Genomic DNA, 19,893 nt, shown 5'->3' on the forward strand with positions numbered 1-19,893 from the left:
TGGAAGAAATGATTAATGTGAACAAAATAGAGAACTTTGGGAAGATTTATATAAACTAATGGAAAAGAAAGCAAATATAAGCACAATTAGGAAAACAATATACACAGCAACTCCAATAATATAACTATAAATAATAACAAGGACATAATAATTGAAACAGAATTCTCTGAAATCAGTAAACAAGTTTAGCCCTAAAGAAAACATGAGCCACCAGCTCCTCTATCCTTTACAGAGTCCAGGATCATAGCTGTGGGAAACTGCACATAATGTCCCATGATATTGATTTTGATGGGCTGTTTCAATTATTATGTTTTCTTATTTCATGTTAAAGAGGATTGCTTTCAAAGAGGGAAAATAAGAAGAATTAACTAACTGGGAGAGGTATATAATGTTGAAACTAAAAATAAGTAAAGACATCCATTCTGGGTTACTAGTGCAAAATGTATGTGAGAAAGTAAGTAGTGGATTGACTAATCAATTTGCAGAGTTCTCTATGCAACCTAATGAGATTTCAGGATACTGGTCACTGATTGGAGGGAAGGAAAGGGGATCTCCTCATGGAATACATCCGTGTACATTGGTAGCATATTGATTAGGATTCAGATAGTGGAATTGCTTCCAGTTTATATCTTGGGGACTAATTCTACAGGGACAGGTTCTTTCTTTGATTTTTTGCCTCCATCCCTGAGCTTTTTTTCTAGGAAAAACTTCATATTAAAGTTTAGTTATAACATAGAGAAGTTTCCTCAAAATTTGGGCAAAAGGTTCCTCAATTTTTACATGTTCAATATATAATATGGTCATTACATACAATACTGTCATTCATTTGACTCCACAGAAAAATAATAAGAAATCAAGGACTCACAGAAGCCCATGAGTAGATATAAAAATATATTCCTCCAATTACTTACCACTTTCCCCTAGAAGAGATATGAACTTGTGGTAGCTACAGGGGGAACCTTTGTAATTCCAGAAATGTTTTCTTTCCCACAGAGACCTACACAGTTTCTGTAAGACATAATACACTGTTCAATAGATTAGGCTCCCAGTTGTAGGTGCACACAACTTAGGGGGTTTTGCTTCATATGCTTCTTTTTTCAGGAACACTCTTCCTCTGAAAATTTCCCAAAGTCCTGTGGTTTATACACATGAATGATGTTCTTAGGCCTCATATTGGCATACATGTACCACTTCCATGTGTATCTATAGGTCAAAATTACTTTTCATGGGATATGGGAACAACATATGCACACAAACACATATACATACTTCTTGCTACATTCAAGAAAAAAAATAGAACAAGGGAAAAGTATAAAGGAGAAACTTGAATAATAAGAGAGAAGAGGTATGAACTATTTCTCAAATAACTTTGATAGACAACAAGGGTGGTCATTTACTCTTAATTAATCTATCAGGACTCTGACACCTATATAGCTTGTTAACCAGAGTATATTCTCAGAAACCATAAGGAGGGGCCCTTCAGTTTCCTCCAAACACACCTTGTAATCTCTTTCCATTGACTGAAACACTCCTGAAATTTGTCAGTGACTACCCTGATCACTCCTTTAAACTAATGTTTCAGTTAGAATAATGGCAATGTGTGTTCCTCTTGCTTCAATAATTAGAAAGAAAAAAAAGATGAATTTGTTTTGCTGAGGAAGGTGTAAGGGGGAAATGGGGATAATTTTAAGAGAGTTGGACTTGATTATTTTAGAGTGTGGTCGCCAGGAATTTAATAAATTCCAAAGAGATTGTATTTACAATTTATTGACAAAATGTAGAAAGAGTGAAGCAAGAAATCAGAGAGAGGATAGCTAAGTAATTTATCTCCAGCCCCAGGCTCAACGCAGGCAGGGCTAATTAGTCCTTAGCCAGAGGGGCTTTGGCCTTGAGCAGAGGACCTGGGATGCAGAGACCCTCTCTCAAGAAGAGAGGTTTCTCATGAGGCTAGTTTCTTTAGACAATCCAGCAGTTAAGAGTCAGCTTTTCACTCACTATGTGACAGACTCAACAGATTCTTTTATCAGCCTCTTCAGAAAACAGGGTCTCGTCCAGTCACCATTTCAAGGAATGAAGTCTCCATTTCCAAAAAATGAAGAACTGTCTCTCACAGGAAGTGACAGCCCCTTTTAAAGACATTTTCTCTTGTATTACTTCCTGTACCTTCCCCTAATTCTATGTCTACCAATAATAATTGAAGTCCTGCTCTAGGACTGCCCAGGAGGCAGTCAGTCGATTCTGATTTGTCACCCACTATTGCACATGTGGGTCACAGACCTCCCCCACATAAAAATAAGTGGGGTGTATACACTTCTGGTCATTAAATCTAAAAATGGGTAGGTCTCTATACTTAACTTTAAGTAGGGTGTTTACATTATGGGGATTAAATCTAAAAATAGTCAGGGGTTACAATCTAATCTTTACAATCAGGGGAGAGTTAAGTATTTTCATTTTCACTATCAGGAGAGTTAAATTTAATCTTTACAGAGGTAATTATTTTTCTTATAAACCAATGCTATTTTCCTCCCAAATATTTATAAAGGATTCACTTTGTCTTCTATAGTAGCATTTACTAGCAAATATCAAAATGACTTCTTGTAAGTCAATGATGAAAACTCTATTGGAAATGCTTCTAGAAACAAGACACAGCATGGCAACTCTGAAACTGTATGGCATATAAAAGAATCAATGCATAATCAGTTGTTTTCCATTATATTTCCCCCCATAAATACTTGTTGAACTCCAAGAACAGCCACAACACATGATGAAGCAAAGAAACATTTTAACTGTTTCATTTAAAGCTTATTACAGAAACCTGTCCTTTCTACTCTGCACTGATTGCAAAGAATTGCAATGAAATGAAAATCTGGTATTGAAAGCTAGTGGTTTCATTGCATTCCTGAGACTAACAATTGCTACTGCGGTCACCAAATTCTCCAATATATTAGAGATTGACAACATAATCAATGAACCCTTAAGAAGAATTACTTCATGGGGACCTAATTGTATTTACTAATCAATCTGGAAAAGACTCTGGCCAAGTTATTAGCTTTATTTTCACAGGAATAAATTAAACATAAAGTAGAACACAAACCCAACATTGTTTAGGTTTTTTGTTCTGAGACTCTTAGAAGATATTGTGATCAAAAGAAAAGAAACATAGTAATTATATATTGGATCTTAAAGTTTTTTATTATTTTAAAATTTTCTTATCTTAATCAATACTGTGCATTTGTTCCAAAGCCGACTGGTAAGAGTTAGGCAATGGGGGTTAAGTGAATTGCCAAGGGAAGTAAATTTTCTTGAGATTAGATTTGAACCCAGGATCTCTCATCTCTAAGCTTAGGTCTCTATCTGGAGCCACCCAGTTGCTCCTGTAGTTTTAAAAAGTGATTTCATATTAATTTATCTTTCTCATTATTTCCATAGACAAAAATTCTCATTAAAAAGAGCATATTAAAAATAAAAAGACTAGAATTATATTCCAATCCGGGCTATTTATTATGTGTCCTGGGATAGGTTTCTTAACCGGTTCTGACTAAAACTTATTCTCCTCTGCTCAATCTCCATCCATGTCACTTGCTAATTGGATCTATTTCAGTGTTCTTTTCTAGCTCTCCTCTCTTTTCTCTCTATACTCTCTCATTTAATGACCTCATCAGGTTCAATGACTCATTCAGGGTTCACGATCATTCTTGATGATCCTTAGATCTGTATGTCTAGCTCTCATCTCTCTCCTGAGCTCTAGGTCCACATTAGGAATTACCTAGTAGTCATTTCAAATTGGATGAAGAACTAGCTCGAAGTCAGTGAGTCCAAAACAGAATTCATTACCTTTTCCCCCAAATCTACACCATTCTGACTGTTGAGTACATTATTGTATTAAATATCATATTGTTTATCAACATTCTACACCATACTCAACTCATCACTCTTTCTCTGTAATGCATTAATATGTTACCAAATTTTATTATTTCTATTTTATTTGCACACATCCATTGCCCTCTTTTACCCACATATCAATCACTAAAGTTTAGGTTTCCTGTTCCCTTGACTCTTGAAAAAAGCCTCTGATTTGGTCTCCTAGCCTGAAGCTCTCCTCATTCAATCTATCCTTCACACAGCCTTCAAAGTAACCTTCCAAAAGTACATGTGACCTTATTCTCCTTCTATTCAAGAAACTCCAATGGCTCTCTATTACATATTGTAGTACTCTAGAGACAAGTATAAATTCTTCTGTTTAACATTCAAAACTCATTACATCTTATTCCCTTCCTACTTTTTAAATCTTCCTACCTATTACTTCCCTCCATATTTTGTAGAGTTCAACTGTATTGATGTTGGGCTGATTGTGTCCCATACCTCAAAGCCTTCATTTCTTAATCTCCTCTTCTCTGAATCTAAACTTTCCTTCAAAACCCAGCCCAAGTTCAGTCTTTTACACGAAGACTTTCCCAAGCCCCCTTGTTGCTAATTCCCTCCTTTCCCAAATTTGTATTATATATAAAGATGTATTTATATATTCTGTCATAATTATGTAACTAAGACTTTTGTAGTCTTTTTGTGTGCTTTTTGGAGCTTTTTGTGTGCTGCTACAGTTTGGAAGATGACATAATTCCAAATGAAATGTCTAATTGATGGAGAGAATTAATATTTAATTTTTAGTACTAGCATGAAGGTAATAGGGTGGAAACTCTTTTGCATAGTGACATATATAGTTAGATACAGACTATGTGGTAAGAGATAAAGAGAGAGAGAGAGAGAGAGAGAGAGAGAGAGAGAGAGAGAGAGAGAGAGAGAGAGAGAGAGAGAGAAAGACTATGTAACTGTCTACTTTAGAGAGAGAGAAAGACTATGTAACTGTCTACTTTAAATGTGTAGGACAAACTAGATAGATCATCATCATGCCTCTGATTTGTAGTCTGTCTCTCTAGACTAGAAGAATATCTTGGCCTCTCTCTTAAAGATGAGATACCTTACTCCAAGTTGGAAAATTCATTCACGTTGTATGTTTTCTGCTAATTCTGGTCTGTATGACTTTTACCATTTTCACTTGGTTAGATAAATTGACTTACATGTGACTTATTGTTAGTGATGATCTTCTGGGTAACCAACATGTTGTGGGACAGGATTAATCTGTTCGATATAAAATAATATCTACCCTTTTCCTTAAAGACTTGCAATTATAGAATCAGCTTTTATTTTGAAGATACATAATCCACAGATCAGCAATATTAGGGGCATATACAATTGTGGTCTTATATTTCTTCTGTACATTGGAAAGGGAGAAGAGCATAGCCATGGTGTATCTCAATCATCTTTTCCATGAGGTTACTAAAAACTTGAAGATATTTTTTGTCCTTTTATCCCCAGAATTTAGCATAATGCTTGGTATTTCACTCAACTGATATGGACTCCTAAAGTTATGAACATCTCCATGCTAGAATGCAACATGAAAGTGGATCTTTGTTATCAATTATAGGGGAAGGAATTTTATAACACATAATACATGCAACAATTTATGTTATATTGACATGTCTACCTCCAAAACCTCCCTTGAACCTGAAATCTCTATTCCCACAGCTTATTCTCACTCATTAGTCATATATTATTCATCAGTGATCATTGAGACAGCCAACTAATTAGTATCTCTTCTTCAAGTCTCTCCCTTCTGTGGTACATTCTACATTTCTGCTAAAGTGCAAATCTGAGCATATTCAATAAACTTTAGCACTTTCCTATTGTCTCTAGCATAAAATATAACATCTCTCATTTGAGTTTTAGAAAAAATATTTAATAAATTTTAATAACATATAGAAACAACTTTTGACAATATTTATCTGATACTTCAAAATTTAAATTCTCTCCCTACTCTCAGTGGCACAATAGTATTCCATTACAATCATATATTACAAAATGTACAATCATGCCCCAATTGCTAGACAATCTTTCAGTTTCCAGTTCTTTACCACTACAAGGAGAACTGCTAAAATATTTTTACAAGGGTCTTTTCCAACTAACTGTTTTCTGTGCTATGCAAACTCAGTAGCAATATTTCCAGATCAGAGGGTATAAAGCTTTACTCCCCTTTGAATGTAGTTCCACATTGCTCTCCAGAATGCTTATATCAGTGTATCCGTGTCTCAGTTTTCCCATATCCCTTACAACATTTATGATTTTTCTTTTTGTTCATATTAGCCAATCTGATAGGTGTGAGGTAGTATCTCAGAGTTGTTTTAATTTGCATTTCTCTAATCAATAGTGATTTGAGGCATTTTATTGTGTTACTCTGAGATATCTTTGAATTAACTCTGTATAGGATATCTGCACAAGGAGTCAATGTTGCGAAATATGAATTTTTTGATAATTTTTAAAAAGTCACTCTACTAGGTTTTTTTTCCTTTAGTTTTCAAGTTATTACTAACAGTTTCCAAAGACATATGCATTGTAGCTTGAGACATGTTTTCTTTGATCATTTCATCACCTGCATAAATTTCAAGTGATTCTGCACTTGTGGTCGGTGTTTCATGTAGATGGGAAATCTTTTCTGGCTGCTGTTACCTTTGTCTTTGATATCATTCTCTCTCATTTTTTCCAGGTCTTTGCTTTGGCAATGATAACTTCTCCCATGCATCTTCTATTTCTTCATTGCCACTGATTCCTTCCATTTGCCTACAAGCATGGTTCACGTCTCTAAACTTTACAAATTAGGCTTCTTTTCTCTTTTGTAGATCTTTTGAAGAAAGAGATGTTGGTGAATTTGTACCTGATGTCTGTGGGATATCTTCTGAAATACTATTTCTGGAAGTGCATTGCATACTAAGTCAAATTGCTCTTTAGCACATCTGCTTCATTGTCTTCCATATCAATTTCCTGTCAACTTAGTGCTAGAGCTCTTTGTAGATTCTCTTCATCTTCATCTAACATTCCTGTTCCATCATACAGATAACTTGCTTCTAAAGACCACTCTATGTCTATTTTCTGCATTCTTGAATCTTTTAGAAGAGCTAACTTTTCTCCAATGAGTTTTGGTCTATCCATTTGTTGTACCTGAATGATCTTCAGGAGCTGGTTAGCTTCACAGTCTGGTAGTTCACCCTTAAGAACGAATGTGGAATAAGCTTTCTTTAGTAACTGAGCCAGGAAAAGCTCAAAGTAAGTATGTGATATTAATTCTAGACCTGTCAAAGAGAGTTCAGGTGAAACCACTGTTTTCCTAATTTTTGAACTGTAAACCAAATGCTCTTTATAATTGCATGTAAATGATCTTTCATTCATAGAATTGATCCTGAGTCTCTGATACTCTGGACTGTTGAAGAGGATTAACTCTGAACCCCTGACTTTCAAGACATTGCTCATAACTGGATCAGATAACATTGATTCATCTAGTCCTGCATTCTGCCCCCAGCAGTAGCCATTACTTGAAGTAGGAGGAAACCACTGTCATCCATATTTCTTGAAAGTTGCTATAAAAATGTTTTACAGTCTTCACTAATGATTCCTCCCTTTGCCACCCTCATCCTCTCTCTAGCTGATGATGAATAGAGTATAATTCCACAGGGCTAAAATATTCCCTTTGCAATAGATTATTCAGACAATACTGAGCACAGAGTGAACATTCTTGTTCCTCATGGAAGATGAACTCCATGTGTATTTGTCTGGAGCCAACCTCCCTGTGTTGAATCACCCCCCTCCAGTCCCACCCTAGGGTATTTTTATAGATAGTTTTTATTTATTCACCTGAGAACTTTCTGTTCATATTGTTTGACTGTTTGCCACTTATGGAATGCTTTATATTCTTACAAATTTGACTCAGTTTTCTATATATTTGAGAAATGATGCCTTTGTCAGAGATAATTGTTATAAAGAATTTCCCCAGTCTTTTTATTTCCCTTCTAATCTTGTTACATTTGTTCTGTTTGTATATTAAAAAAAAACCCTTTTAAAATTTAATGATATCTTGTCATTTGTTTTTCAAGTTCTTTACAATATAACCCTAATCTCTCTTTACAGTCTGGCTGGAAGTTACTTTCCCTTCTATTAATCTAAAATATTGGCAATTATCAAGTATTTAATAAATGCTTATTAATTGATAGATCATATCCAACATAACATACATGATTATATAGGATTATATAATTAGGAAATTAGAAAAATGTATACATAATTTATATTATCTCTAGGTAATTATGGATTTTATCTATACTTTCACTGATTAAGAATCATCCATTGAGAAGACTGCAACATATCACTAATTAGTATTTGTTCCTGTGACATACAAAATGAAAATGGGAACTTGTAACTAAAATTAAAACAAACAAACAAACATGAGGCAGATCATTCATATAGTGAGAAATGGAAATAATTGAGGGGCAAGCTGTGTTTTCCAACATCAAGAGATCTATAGGAAAACACAAAATATATGGAATGGATTTCCCCCCTTCTCTTCATGAGGAATCTCTGTGAGAGCATGAACCAAAACTGAGATGAGAAGGAATAGTTAGCTTCCAAATTGGACTGATATCTAAGATCAATTGAATAACGAAAATAAAAATTTTATAATTGAAAGGGAACTTAGAAATCTTCTACTCCCCTGTCCCTCATTTTAAAAATGAAGAAACCAAGAAACATAGAGGTTTTGTCAATTAACAAACATTAACATCTTTTATGTGCCAGACACTGTGCAAAGCGCTGTGGATATAGAGAAAGGCAGAAGACAATCTTTAGCAACAACTTTTCCAAATTAAGTCAACAAGCATTTACAAAGTGCCTACTAGGTACCAGGCACTGTACTGTGTTAAGTACTATGAGATAGAGGCAAAAAATATAGTCCTTAGTTATAAGAAGCTCACACATAACTACTTAATGACAAAGGCAGAATTTTAAAACTATATTTCAACTTCAATTTTTATCCACTGTGACTCTTACAACGCTGTGAAGTTGTCTGGGTTTATTGTTCTTTCTGCTTGAAGAGAACTTAACTGATGTCACTGGCGATGTAATGATTTGTGCTTAAATTAGATTTAAATGAGGCAGAGTTGCCCCAAAACATCAGTTCCACTCTTGTTCAGAGTTACTGAAGTCCAGTAAAAAGTCAAGGCAACTCAGAATGCAGTGTTTTTTGGCATAACTATGATGAATAAGAACATTTATTTCCCTTTGGCAGATAATTGAATAAATGCTTATATTTATGGTATTATTATGTTTATGATATGTTGATTTATGTCTATTCTCATGTTATTTCCCCAGTTAGACTTGTTAAAGGTGATTTAGATGGGTGACTGGGAATTTACTTAACCCAGTCTAGAGGGATGATCTTCTCAGCCTCAGAGAGCTACTAATATGACTCCACTTAAATGATAACAGGGATTTATTAAAAATTGTTGAATGGTTTAGGAGTAGGTATGTGGGCTGAGGGATTTCCCTAATGCTGATTGAATCTACCTTTGTCCCCCCATCTGACTGCACAAAGTTGCTTTGGTACTCAGCAAAGCTAATACTATGCCATCTTATTCACTGTCTCAATTCTCCTCGTCTAATCAGAACTAACCTAGGCTAAGTCCACATAGAATGTAGTCTCTAGAGAAAGTTGCAGATTATAACAGTCAGGTGCCAGGTGTGACCTAGTCCACCTAGATGAGGCCAAAGACCTACAAGGCAAACTGAGTAGTTCGGGTTACTGTCACTTGAAATTCCTGTTTGAGACTTCTCCAGATGTACTATCAGAGTATAGGATCAAAAAGATATTCAGGATCTGTCTGGTTACTCTTAGGAACAGGCTGGATGTCAGTAGGAGGAAGGAGCTGAGTTTTGGAGATGCTTTCTTCTCCAGAGTCTCAACCCAACTCCCAGATGACAGTTGCTTTCCTCAGAATTCTCACCTCCAGATTCTGAGGGCTTCTCCTCCCCTTCCTGGTTCCCTTCATTCCATCAACTCTGTCTCTTTCCTCTCTTTCATTATTTTCTTCCAAAATTCCTCTTAACAGACTATAAACTTATTGAGGATATTAAGACCTATTCTCTACTTCTAGAAAATCTCTGTAAGCCAGTACAAGGCTTAACATTCAATAAGTACTTGATAGATAATATTAATATCCAACTAACTGACTTCCATAATATTAACTTATCTCAAACTTTGATCCAGTATCTCTCCAGCCCAGTCATCTATAGTGCAGGTATGGGAATGTATCTCATTGTGTTCTACTTTCTGTTCTTGAGTTGGAATTCTGTTTGGAAACAGATGGAAAGGAACAAATTGTGAATACAGCTTATCTTCCTGTAAGACTAAACTAAACTTAACTAATCTAAATATTTTTAGTAGGAAAAAAGAATTCTAATCTGGGCCCGAGGTATAAGTGACTATACATATGAAAGCAATCATTTTGTAAAACTAAAAGATATCTACTGTTGACTTGTTTCCCCATTTACCCACACCACTTTCCATTTCCTTCTTAAATGATCCTTCTTAAAATCCCTTCTGCTATATTATTTTCATCTTTCTTGTGAGCCATCTTATTTTCTGATTTTCCTTTATTCCTTCTCTGATATTACTAAGTTTTAAAGAAATTGTCTTCATGCACTGAAAGTTCTATGAATCTCATGCAGTTACATAATATATATTCTCAACAACTAGAATATAAATTGATTGCAAATAGGGAAATAAATATAGGATACCTTTATCACTACCTTGATAATGTAAGAAGTCACATTTTCTCAATGGAGAAATTGCACTTTTCAATGAAGACAAAATGGAACTGATTTTTTCAAATTTAATCCAGGCAGTCTGGGCATGTGTAACTCTGGTCCTGGTAGTCTTATTAAAAGCAAAACAAATAAACAATAACAACAAAACCCAGAAAGAAACATAAAACCCTAACATTGCTCACAAGATAAGATAAATTAACTCCAATTTTTGCTAAGAATGATGTGTTTTTTTTCCTCCAGATGATTATTAATATATTGCAGATTTATTGGTTATGATTCAAGAGTATAGACTATCACACAATAAGGCTGCATTATAATCTGAAGCAATTGACTATGACATAGAATGGTAGAGTTGAAAGAGGCCATGAATATTATCTAATCCAATGCCATGAGGAAATTGAGGCTCAGGTAGGTGAAAAAAATTCTGCTAGATCAAACTGGTATTAAATAGAAGAGGTGAGATTAAACTCCTGGTCTTCTGACTTCAAAATCAGTATTCTTTCTTTGGTATTCTACTTCGGAAAGAAAATCATTAAAGGAAATGTATTATTCCCATTAATTATAGTCTCAATATCTACCAGATATAGGTAGAAATTTTAATAGAAATAATAAAAGAAAATATAAAGCCTACTAAAAGGGGACCCTTTACTCTAAACCATTAAGTAATGTATAACACATTTGTAATTTAATCCTTCAGTGGTGTTTATCTTTTTATAGAAAGGAATTCTCTAATTAAAATGCACAAAGGGAATTTTGAGGATTAACAGACAAGTGGGAATGGAGTTGTGAGGTAGCCAAATGCTTACTCTTCACAAAGTCAGCCGTGTTGAAAAAAAAATAGATAGTAAATAAACAGAATGTAAAAGAACAAATTGAATTACCTTGCTACAGACAACTAGAGAGAAAATATATGGTCTCTAGAGAGCATCAGATACAGAATTCATGAATAATAAAAACTATGAATGGAATGAAAAACATTAAAATATAGTTTTAAAAAGGCTTTAGAGAATCATCATAATGAAGTAAGAATTACAATGATTTTAGTGGCACAAGACCTAGATTCTAATCCCAGTTTCACCACTTTACCTGTGTGACCTTGAAAAAGACATTTAAGTCAAATGAATAAAAAATTTTATTGTAACATTTTTTTGGATTTAATGTCAACAAAAACCTGGAAGTGACATCAGTGTTCATCATTTGAAGGATGGTAGAATCATTTGTTGTATTTGAATGTAAATTAATATTGTTATGTTGTCAGAAACAATATATTAAATATAAATATGGTAGAGTAGGGAAACATCTGGATTTCTCAAAATCCCTCTCCAACAACTTCAAAAAACTTTAAAATAATGCCTCAAATTGAATTCTGGAGGGGTAGGACCAAGAAAAGGTCAGAGGGAGACATCCTTCCTGCCCAAGACAACATAGAAGGGTAAAAATATTGATGTATGAGATAGCTAAGGAGTCTGGCTCAGATTCCTCATGGATAAAACACTAAAGATAGCTATAGAGGAGCAACAGCTTCAGGATCTTCCCCAGAGGTAGTAAGAGGACCTGGCAATTTATTAGAAAGATGCTACAGAGTACTCATCTGCTAGTACTGGATTCCATTGCCTGGACCCTCTTCCAGACCAGTTTAAAGACTGAGAAGAGAACTTTCAGTTCACATAATCTCTTAGTTAATAATTGTTTAGGAAAAGTGATGAAGACCTTCCATAGGGGACTGGCTATTTGAATATAGAGAATGAGGTGTACCTGAGAGATGCCATGAAAATAAAGATGACACTAAAATTGTAATGGGAGAACGTTAAGATTATCTCTACAGTAACAGTGAAGTTGGGAAGAAGGGAATATTTGCAGGAGAACATGATGAATTCTGCTTTGGACAGCTTGAGATTGACAAGCATACATGATTAGTGGATCTTTGATCCCAGAGTCACTCCAACAATGTTAACTTTTCATTATTGTTAACTTTACTAATCTGATGAACTTGAAGTGGTATGAGTTATTTTCATTTGTATTTCAATTATTATAGTAATTTTGATATTTTCCTCACAAAGTGGGAGGTAACTTGTTTTTTTCTTCTTTTGAGAAGTACCTGTTTATATCTCTTGACTATTAACTTAATGGAGAAGGCATCTTGATCATATATATGCTTAAATCAATTCCTAAATATTTTGTATTTCAAAATTTTATTAAAGAAATTTTCCAAAAAATGTATTTCCCTATTAATGTACATTTTTAATTCTAACTTCAATTTTTTTTATACAGGAACTCTTTAAGTGAAAATTATACATCAATTCAACCTCCCAAGACACCATTTATTTCCTATTTGATCAATAACCTTCTCTTCAAACCTGTGAAAAAAATCCTTCGCAATCATAAAATAGTGGATATTTAAAATGTGTTGACTAATGGTATGTTTAAATCAACTTTTAAGAAAAATCACTTTGGTGGCTGTTTGCAGAATGGATTGGAATGAAGAGAGGTATGAAAAAAACAGGCCATATGCTTAAAGTAAAAAAAAAAACAAAAAAACACAAAAACTAGAGACATTCTGTAGGTATGAATCTAGAGGTATGGCAATTGAAAGAATTTATATGGTTAAGATACTGTAACTCTTATATTAGCCAATGTGTTACCTTCTGGGTATAATCTAGATATAAAAAGAAAATATATGTGAATATATATTTATATATATATATATATGTCTTATTGTATTCAATCAGAATTTGAAGCAGCCTAATAATCTACAACTATAAAATGCACCAATTCAAAATTTGTTCAAATATTGGATAAATATGTCAGATAGGATAAGATAGTATGCTATCTTAATTGAGTTTGAATCTAGCCTTTATATTTTGGATAATAATGAAAGAAAAAAATATGTATGAGCTTTATAATTTAATGACAAAAACCACATAAATTTTCTCTTGGACAGGAAAACTTTTCTATCACTGAATTCTGGGATAAATTTGCACATCATTCCTAACATAATATATTGGCTTATATCCTGAAAAATGTCTTCAGTCACAGTTTTGTAAAAGAAATAGTTGTTATTTAAATGATGGTATCTTATCTCAGATATAAAAAAAAAAAACCCAACCTACAAGCATAACTCTGACTTATATGACAGTAAATAAGATTAAATTTGCAGGCCCCTATGAAGCCATTGGAAGCATTATTATGGCAAATATGCACTATCCAGAAATTTATAGACACAACTCATATAAATACAAACCATAATTTATACCCAGATTTATAATTTGCACATGTAAAATTTTTATATAATTTTATTTCTCATGGAAATCATATTTCTTTAATTAAAAAATAACTTGCTCAAACTCTTCTTAGTCTGAATTCCTCATATACATATTAGTCTATACTTGGATTTCTTGAGGTGGTCTCCTTAAAACAACACTGATATAGGAATAAATGCCTCTCCACTGTTCAGATTATAAGGGAGGATGAAATGTTCCTTGAAATAATAACTGAATGAAAAAAACAGAAGAGAATACTGACTTGTTGGGAATAGAGAAAGTAGAATGTTACACAAAGAAGAAAGAGAATAAAGGAACACTGAGTACTTGGAAAAAATGTATAGGCATGATGTTTTTGCCATAAAGGGAAGAGCTGAATCTACTTGGAAGGTAGAAGTTGCTAATGCTTCAATGAATAACAATGTGGATTCATATAAGGAGACCTATTATTAATAAATAGGAGAAAAATAGGAGATTAGTGACTATTTTCTCCTTGCTGAATAGTACCAAATTAGACATTGATACTCATGGCACAAAGAGAGAAAGGTTTATTGTTTTCTCAAGATTTATGTATAGAATATGATGAAGAACTCCTAAAACTTGTAATATTAGTGCTGACAAAGTTCTGGTGATCCACATGTCCATAAGTGACTTCACTGTTAACCTAGAAAACATTGCTAGAAAATATGAGGGACTGGTAAAGAAAATTAAAATTTTAGGGACCTGGTAGTATTTTCATCTTTAGTGTCAGGTAGTTTACTTTTTAAAAAATATGTATATTTTAATTTTTCATTTACATGCAACAATTTTAAATATATAGTTTCTAAAATTATAATATCCAAATTGTCTTTCTCCTTCTCTTTCCCTCCCCTGTCCGGGAGAAAGTAAGCACTTTGATTTGGGTTATACATGTTTTTTCATGCAAAATTTACTTCCATTTTGGTCATTGTTATAACAAAAACTCAAAATCACAAACCCCAAATAAAAACACGAATAAAGCAAAGTGAAAATTAATATGCTTTGATCTGCATCCTGACTCCAATAGTTCTTTCTCTGGAGGAGGATAGCATTCTTTGTCACAACTCCTTCAGAATGGGTCTTGGATCATTGTATAGATGAGAGTAGCTAAGTCTTTCACAGTTGGTCAATGAGCACTGTTGCTGTTACTGTGTACAATATTCTACTGATTCTGTTTATTTCACTCAGCATCAGCTCAAGGAGGTCTTTCCAGATTTCTCTGAAATCATCCTGCTCATCATTTCTTTTAGCACAATAGTATTACATCATCATCATATAACACAATTTGTTCAGTCATTCCCCAATTAATGAGCATTCCTTCAATTTCTAATTCTTTACCAACACAAGTAGGTCCTTCCTTGACCCCACTTTTTAAGATCTATTTCAGATACTAATCTAATGGTATGAAGGGATCAACGAATATGCACAGTTTTATAACCCTTTGTGCATAGTTCCAAATTCCCTCCATAATGGTTGGACAAGTTCACAACTCCACCAACAATACATTAGTGTACCAATTTTTCCATATCTCCTCCAACATTTATCATTTTTCTTTACTGTCCCATTGATCAATCTCATAGATGTGAGGTGGTACAGCAGAGCTGCATTAATTTCCATTTCTCTAATCAAGAGTTATTCAGAACATTTTATAAGGTTATTCATAGCTTTCATTTCTTCATCTGAAAGTTGCTTGTTCACATCTTTTGACCATTTGTCAGTTGGGGGATGGCTTGTACTCATAAATTTAACTTAGTTCCCAATATATTTGAGGAATTAGCCCTTTAACAGAGAAATGTGCTAATTTTTTAATTTCTCATTTAAACATTTGAAAACTATGCTTTTTAGTGCATATATGTTTAGTATTGATATTAAACCATTGTTTGTGATACCTTTTTATCAAGATAGAATTTCTTTCCTCATCACTTTTAATTAGTTATATTTTTTTTTTTTGCTTTAGCTTTGTCTGAGATCATGATTGCTACTCCTATTCTTTTTACTTTAGTTAAAGCATGGTAAATTCTGCTCCTTTCCTTTTTGTTCCTTGTAAACAACATATCTTGTGAACAACATTCTGGTTATTAATCCACTCAGCTATCTGCCTCTGTTTTATAGATGAGTTAATCCTATTCACATTTACAGTTATGATTACCAATTGTGTATTTCCCTCCATATTATTTTCCCCTTCTGCTTTTCTTTTGCTTTGCTTTCCTTTCACTCTATCCATCCTCACAAGTGTTTTGCTTTTTTAATCATAACTTCCACTCTTCTTCTCTGTCTTCTTTTATACTCCTTCTCTTCATCTTATACTCTTCCTACTTATCTATAAGATAAGGTCAGATTCTATACCTAAATGGGTAGGGTTGTTGTTCCCTCTTTGAGTCAATTATGATGATAGTATGGTTTAAACATTGCCCTCATCCTCTTCTCCACTGTGCTAGTGCATTTGTGTCTCTTTAGGTGAGATAATTTATCCTATTCCACCTTTCCCTTTATTTCTCTATCAGTTCAATTCTCTTTTTTACTCCTTGATCTTCTTCATGGATATGATGCAACCCTAATAAATTAACTCCTGTATCCTCTGGCTATGTATACTCCTTCTACCTCATTTAATAATGTTAAAATTTTAAGAGTTATGAATATCACTTTTCCACATAGGAATATAAACAGTTTGACCTTACTGAATCCTTTAACTTTTCTTTTTCTTGTTTATCTTTATATGCTCCTCTTGAGTCTTGTATTTGAATATCTACTTTTCTATTTAGCCATTGCCTTTTCATTAGGACTTTTTAGAAATCTTCTATTTTATTAAATGACCATCTTCCCCCTAGAAAAATATACTCAATTTTGCTGGGTATGTGATTCTTGTTTGTAAATCTAGGTTTGTTGCCTTCTGGAAGTTACATTCTAAGCCTTCTGAACTTTGGTGTAGAAGTTGCTAATTCCTGTGCAAACCTGAACATGGCCCCATGATATTTAAATTGTTTCTTTCTTATCACAGTCTTTGACAGGCACTCTTGATCCTCAACCCCCTCCCCCCCCCCATACTGGAACCATCCTTGAGCACCATGGCCTGCTTTGGTCTAAGGCTTAGAGCCTCATTATTAGCTTACACTAGGGATGCCCTGTTCCTGGCTTAGGCAGGGTCTTGGGGTCGATAAATTGACTTGGCCCAGATTAAGAACCTTAGGTGAAGAGGTGGGGTGGAGGACTTCCTGTTGCCTTGTATTGGTACTCCTTAGTTTGCCCTTACTATGGGCTACATGAATTTGCCATGGATTGGGCTCCCCTGTTATCCCAATGAAACAGACCCTCTTGGCCTACCTTCCAAGTTCTTTCCTTCAGGAAATTGCTTTACTTTGTTGATGTGTTGTTTTTTTTCACTCCAGTATTTATTTTTAGAGCAGTACTTAAAGGTTGATTCGGGTGGATTCTCAGAGAGGTTCAAGCTTTGCATGCCTCCACACTGCCATCTTGTCTCTGACTGGTGTTAAGAAATTTCAAAAGAAAAAGATTGATTTAGGAAGTGTGAAGATGGGATTGACTCTCCCCTTGCCTACTTTTAAATTGAATCAATCAAAAGCAAAGACACCCCTACTTAACATTAAGTAGGGGAGGTCTAAAATGTTAAGGAATTAAATTTTATGGTTGGACTAAATATATGAGAATTTTAAGATAATACTATGGCTACCAATATTAAAAATTAAAAATTAATACAAAAAATACAAAAAAGCTCAAGTCAAAATGATGTTTTAGCAGCTTTATTTACAAAAAAGAGGGAAAGTGAAAGTAGAGAAATGTAAAAGGAGGGTAGAGAAGATATCTAACCTAACACACTAAATATTTGCTCCAGTGCCTGACTCCTCTCTGGCAGGGCTCATTAAACCCTCAGCTGGAGGGTTTGGTGTTGAATTAAGCAAGGGTTCAACCTATGAGGCTCCTCCAAGAAAGGGGGGCCTCTCAGGAATTAGACTCTTACCAGAAGCAGTTCAAGTCACCAGCTCCTGGTCCTTTAAGCTGAAGATTCAGGCTGAAGACCCAAGACTTCCTGACAGGAAGCTTAGTCCCATTTCACAGACCTTTCTTTACACTCCTTCCTGTCACTTCCTCCACTTTATGGGGACCAATTGTAGTCTTTAAATTTGCTTAACACTGCCCAAGGGGATGTCAGGCACTTCCAGATGTGTATCTCACTTTAGTACGTGGTTTTTGAACCTCCCCTACTTGATGTTAAGTAAGTAGGGGTGTCTTCACTTTGGGTTGATTAATTTTAAAGGTAGGCAAAGGGAGAGTCAATTCCATCTTCACAGAAGTGACTCACTAGTTCAGAAGATATGTGACAGTGGAATTTGGATTTATGGTTCAAAATATTGAAATGTCATTCTCTTATCCAGGGCTAGATTGTATTAAATGAAGATTGAAAAATATATTATTAATTACTTACATTTATATAGTTTTTCAAGGTTTGCAAAGTACTTTCTTCACAATGATCCTATGAAACTCAGAAAGGTTAGGTAATTTATTGAGGGTAATACAAATAGTCAGTGCCTTGTACTTAACAGAGTGTCACACAGAAGTAAGACACTGAATAAATTTTTATTGGCTGACTTGATGATCTGGGACAAAATTTAAAGCTAGGACTCCTGACTCCAAGTTTAGTGTTTATTCTACTATATCATCCTATTTTTCATTTAAAGCTTTCTAATCTATATCCAATGTACTTTTCCAACAGAATTAAGACTAGGTGTAAAGAAGGCAAGTGACTTCTTAGGGTGATAAATGAAGATGTAAATTTAAGAATAATTTTTAATATTATTATAATATACATATAAACTTTTATTTTTGAATGTTGTATGGATGTATTGTTTTTTGTTTCTGCATAACCTACATTATCTAATGTATCTTTTCCCACTGAATGCTATCTTATAACAAAAACAATTTAGTAAAACTAAGACCAAAAATCTATTACATTTTATATAGTGTTTCACATTCAGATTTCCTTACTACTTGAAGGAAGGTGAGAAGTGCCTTCTCATACTTCTTATTTTTTAAATGAATTTACTTGTTTGTTACATTAACATTCCTACTTATCTCCCAACTTTCCTATTCACCCCACACTAAAGAAAGGACTTTTTAAGAACAAGATAAATGTGAATGTAAAACTTTGTCTTGCTTGTTTCTTTTTATCAGTTCTTTCTCTGGAGGTGAATATAAATAAGTCTTTCTTCCAATGATGTTTTTGTTGTTCTCTTGATTATGCTCATTTAAGTCTTCAAAATTTCATGTAGATCTTCCTTTTTTTCTAAAATTAACCTGGGGACTTCTGGGTAAACATGGTGACAGTCTAGACTCAGGTCTCTTCCTCTCTTCAGCACCTACCAATATAGACTACCTCAAAAGGCCAAAAAACCCAAATTCATATGAATGAAGAGACTCTACAGTAGGGCACAACATTGAAGCATTGAAGGTACGTGGAATTTGGGCATTTCCACACCATAAGGGGGTGAAAAAGCTTCCACCAAAACATGAGCTGATCTAATCTCCCCCACCCCACCTATGGAGCCAGTGTCAGAGCTAGCATGGGCTAGAATCAGTGAGTGAGGGAGGGGCACCTCTAAAGTTAGTGAGAGGCACCTCTAGATCCTTGGCAGCTGACTAAGACCATCAAAGACCTACCCCTGAGAGCAGCTAAACCTTAAACCCCAGAAGGCTGAAGAGTACAGACTGTGAGATACCCTGGGGAGATAGCACAGAGAAGGGCAAAAAACAGAAGAAGCTGCAGAGATTCAAGACGTGGCATCAGGCAAAATCTTTGTTCTTTAGCTCCATACACAGAGAGCCTGCTGTCCTCACTCAGATTTCTGACTGGAAAGGGAAGGAAAAAACACCATCATGATGACAAACAGTGCCCAGG

At 34.4% G+C, this 19,893-nt stretch overlaps 1 long non-coding RNA gene and 1 pseudogene across 1 annotated transcript; one reads left to right on the plus strand and one right to left on the minus strand.

Annotated features, from left to right (window-relative positions):
- Positions 1-6,451: 6,451 nt before the first annotated feature.
- Positions 6,452-7,645, minus strand: LOC100617152 (ataxin-3-like; annotated as a pseudogene).
- Positions 7,646-9,887: 2,242 nt separating this feature from the next.
- LOC103101031 (uncharacterized) lies at positions 9,888-13,246 on the plus strand. Its single transcript, XR_469753.2, has 3 exons — positions 9,888-10,175; positions 10,945-11,112; positions 12,976-13,246. It is a non-coding gene; the product is annotated as an uncharacterized LOC103101031 (long non-coding RNA).
- Positions 13,247-19,893: the final 6,647 nt, after the last annotated feature.

The sequence above is a fragment of the Monodelphis domestica genome, chromosome 7 (genome assembly GCF_027887165.1).
Source record: "Monodelphis domestica isolate mMonDom1 chromosome 7, mMonDom1.pri, whole genome shotgun sequence".
Taxonomy (NCBI): domain Eukaryota; kingdom Metazoa; phylum Chordata; class Mammalia; order Didelphimorphia; family Didelphidae; genus Monodelphis; species Monodelphis domestica.